Source organism: Limulus polyphemus, unplaced genomic scaffold (assembly GCF_000517525.1).
Source record: "Limulus polyphemus unplaced genomic scaffold, Limulus_polyphemus-2.1.2 Scaffold3041, whole genome shotgun sequence".
Lineage (NCBI taxonomy): Eukaryota > Metazoa > Arthropoda > Merostomata > Xiphosura > Limulidae > Limulus > Limulus polyphemus.
Window position 1 is genome coordinate 5,621 of NW_013668651.1, and position 4,516 is coordinate 10,136.

General features: G+C 36.9%; 1 protein-coding gene across 1 annotated transcript in view; it reads left to right on the top strand.

Annotated features, from left to right (window-relative positions):
* The first annotated feature begins 486 nt into the window (after window positions 1–486).
* The window catches only part of LOC106468523, a 10,379-nt gene continuing 6,349 nt past the window's right edge, over window positions 487–4,516 (top strand). The window contains exon 1 of the mRNA XM_022396855.1: window positions 487–609. The gene's annotated coding sequence lies outside the window, so the exon portion shown is untranslated. The remainder of the gene's footprint in view (window positions 610–4,516) is intronic.

The window sequence follows — 4,516 nt, forward strand, 5'->3', positions numbered from 1 at the left end:
AAAGTGAAAAGCTAAATTTCCAATTTTCAGATCAGGTGACCTCTCGAGGATATAAACTCCCTTATTTTTTGGTGGGAATGACAAAGAGTGAAGTGGGTAGTACACCTACCCTAAGAGAAATGGTATCATAGAACTTTATAATATAATGCTTCACTCAGCTCTTTCTGTCAGAAAGTTTGTTGGGTCTCAGAGAAGTCCTATTTTGGATGTTGGAATATTACTGGTGCTACGACAATCTACGACTATCTTCTCGTCGCTGCTGCAGAGTCTGTTTGTTTGTTTGTTTTAGTTTCGCGCAAAGCTACACGAGGGCTATTTGCGCTAGCCGTCCCTAACTTAGCAGTGTAAGACTAGAGGGAAGGCAGCTAGTCATCCCCACCCTCCGCCAACTCTTGGGCTACTCTTTTACCAACGAATAGTGGGATTGACCGTTACATAATAATGCCCCCACGGCTGAAAGAGCGAGCGTGTTTGGTGGGACGGGGATTCGAACCTGCGACCCACAGCTGCAGAGTCGGAAAGGAGAACAACCGGAATCTGGTGCACCCAAAATTGCTAATCGAGTTTTTTACCCTGAGGATCGATTTCAGTGCGTGGGAGGTATTCACGGTGAGGAGTGTTCTGACGAGTCTGCTTTCGAATAGTTGCCTATTATTCGTCCGAAATATGAAAGAATAGTCAACTAATCGAAAACGCTCGAGTTTTTGAATCTTTTAAAATCCACTGTATTTAACGATGTCATTTAAATAAGTTGTTATATGTGTATAATGAAAATTATAAAAAATATAAAAAATATTGTTGTAAAATATCTTCGTGTAAACTGATAAGTTTGTTTGTTGGAAGTTAAGCACAAAGCTACACAATGGGCTATCTATGTTCTGCCCACCATGGGTATCGAAACCCGGATTCTAACGTTGTAAAATATCTTCGTGTAAACTGATAAGTTTGTTTGTTTGTTGGAAGTTAAGCACAAAGCTACACAATGGGCTATCTATGCTCTGCCCACCACGGGTATCGAAACCCGGATTCTAACGTTGTAAGTCCGTGGGGGGTATAATGTGACAGTCAATCCCACTATTCGTTGGTAAAAGAGTAGCCCAAGAGTTGGCGGTGGGTGGTGATGACTAGTTGCCTTCCTTCTAGTCTTACACTGCTAAATTAGGGACGGCTAGCGCAGATGGCCCTCGTGTAGCTTTGCGCGAAATCCATAACAAACAAACAAACTTGACGTCCATTCAACATAGTTTCTTCGATTATCTAACTTAATCAGAAACAAACGTAAATACAGATAACAACATACAGAAGCATGTTTATATTTGTGGTAAAGTTACTAATGCTATTTCCTGCCGTCCCTAATTTTGAACTACTTGCCAGAGAGAAGGCAACCAGTTAGCAGCACCCTACCACCCACAATCGATATTAGGAGACTGACTTTTAATTTTTATAGTGCACCCGCATCTGAAAGTGGGGGGGGGGATATTTTGTGGTATTACATGGGTTCGATCTCGTCTCGCCATCTACGAAATCCCTAGCTCTACCATAGGACCAACCCTCACTTAAATAGACAATAAAAATCTCTAATTCTCGCCCGTAAAGCAAAATAAACAGATAAACTACCCCTTAAACTTTTTTTATTTGAAATAAGACTAGCAAAGAGGAAATTGGAAGAACACTATAAAATATCCAAAAAAAAATTAGTCTGTCTGTGATCTTTATCGGAACTTAGGTCGTATAAACCTTGGAAAGTCAGATGCATTTGACCTCTTCCTCCTAACAAGATGAGTAACAGAATAAAAATAAAATCTTAAACGCATGCGCTGAAAACAAACAAACCAGGAACTATTTCCAAGGAGCGTAAAGTTTATGCCTTCCCATTGGTCGAAGCGGTGTTCTATACAAGTTCTGCACACGTACGAGTACTGTATCTCAGACAGCAACTTACTGGTAACGAAAGCTTCAGGGAGGCGTTGAATTCTGTAAGTATGTTTACCGTTAGTTATTAGTGAAGTTTTATTACATAATATGTGTGTTCTTGGTACTTTAATCCATAAGTTGTCATACATCATAGGAGAACAAACTAAACTTCGTTACTATTTCCAATTTCTTACTTCAATAAAATTGACGGCATCGAAAGCAAATTCGGGAATATTTTAAATGTTTCACGTGTATACAGCTTTTTCTGTATTTCTTAAAAATTGATTCCTAAAAAAGAAAAAAGTTGGGATTTATCACGCGAAGAAAATAAATTGGTATATCCTACGTAGTGCAGGCACTAGTATTAAATTTATTAACTTTAACACGTTCAGGGAAACGAAAATTATAAACAAATAATTACTTGCATATCCGAAGCCATTCTCCAATTCACTTGCAACAAACAAGACTTTATTACAACAGTTTAGCGTCAGCCTAAAGTTTAGAAAAAGCCTGAATGGGTAACGAAGAAATGTTGGGTTTCTTTCGCAAATGTTTTTGGAAGTTCAAGTAATTTGTCAGAAGGTAATTAGTTACCTAAATTGCAGTAAAAGTTCAGTAACTGTTTGATAATCTTTTACTCGCAATTTAGATAACTGAACTTAATTTATCAGGGGTTTGATTTCCTTAACACCTTGGAGCTAATAGGTTTTATACCCCTAGCGGGTAAACGCAAAATCAAGGAAGCCATCTTAACTGAACAACAAATCTATTTTCGCAACCAACACCCCGGGGTGCCAAGTTACCTTTTACGCCTTTACGTTAAACCATCTCCGGTCCTGTGACTTTTGTTTTATACTACATATACTCTAAGCCTTTTTTCACTAACGCGGTGCTAACCCACTTTATTTGATTTGCACGTCATCCCTGCTGTCACATGCAATATTTTTTGTAGTTTTTATATTTCAATCTTCTTAATTATTCTTTGTTTGGTGAAACCACTGGTATGTATATTCTTGTATCTAGATATAGTACTTCTACTTGATGACTTCAAATCATTGTTGAAACGTTGTACGTTAGTGACTGTGTTAGACTTATAATAAAGAAGTGATTAATTATAAAAGATAAAGATCGTGTCCTTTACGGGTTTTTAACCCATTGGCGAGCGTAAAACCTATTAGCTCCAATATATTCTTAACAACAAAAAACACTGAAAAAAAGTACTTTCATATCAAAACCTCCCCTTCAGTGTAAGTTTATGACAGAGAAACAACAGGGTTTCGTTATAAGTAAATAACTAGAAGTCGATAAAGTAGTTTATTCACTTAGGGGAATGAAATAGCTACAAATATTACCTCGAAGTAGGGTTACCAACTATCGTACTTAACAGATAAAATGTGTTTATATTTTACTACTAACTGTTGTCCAAGGGGCAATCCAGGTGACTAGGATGCGTCAAAAAAGTGACCTATATCATGCGACTTTCTTTATGGGCGACCCCTTACAAAAAAAGTCCTACATCAAAATTTTCAAGAGTGAGCAACCCTACCTCGAAGACAAAAATGTCAAGCCTACAACATTCGCCGTTATAAAAAGATGCGGAAATGATAATAATTTTCTATAACTCTTCTTTTCCATAGTATATTGGAGCTAATAGGTTTTACTACACACACACACACACCCGTTATGTAAGTAACCCTAAAGTTACCTACATTTTTGCCCTTTTAATTAAGACCTGTTCTTTTCCTGTCACATGCAGTAGTTTAAGGATCTTTGTAGAAATACAAGTAATTTTACAGATTTTCTTGTTTTCCACAGTATGTTTCAACTAATAGGTTTAGAGCCCTAAAGTGGATAAACGACAAGTAAGTTTCAACTAAATAGGTTTAGTGCCCTAAAGTGGATAAACGACAAGAAAGTTTCAACTAAATAGGTTTAGTGCCCTAAAGTGGATAAACGACAAGAAAGTTTCAACAAAATAGATTTAGTGCCCTAAAGTGGATAAACGACAAGAACGTTTCAACAAAATAGGTTTAGTGTCCTAAAGTGGATAAACGATAAGCAAGTTTCAACTAATAGGTTTAGTGCCCTAAAGTGGATAAACGACAAATCTACACCCCGTACCATCATCTTCAACCTCTCTTAAAGATTTTCAAACGATTAGTAAAGCAATAATTACCATTAGTGAAACCATGATGATTATCCAACAACATTTTACTTTGATATAAGATGCTCTGCATATTCATTTAACAGACTTTTAAGAACTTTTCCCACAACTGATATAAGACTAATAGGCCTATAATTATTGGGACAATTTTTATCATCTCCCTTGAAAAGAGGAGTAACGTTAACCAAGTTACAAAGCGTTTAACTTCAAGCTTGTAAAAATGTTAAAGAATGAAATTAACTAATGAATAATTATTATGTGGACTGGTCCGTTGAATTATTTTCACAAGATAGAATGTAAGAGTCCTCCGACGAGAGAATTACGCTACCATAATACGATTGTCACCTGCAAGAACAGTTTTTCTCGTTCTTACGCGTTAGACCTTCTGTAGCCTGAAATGGCAATGGTCCACCTTCAAGGACGTTAAAGACACGTTTA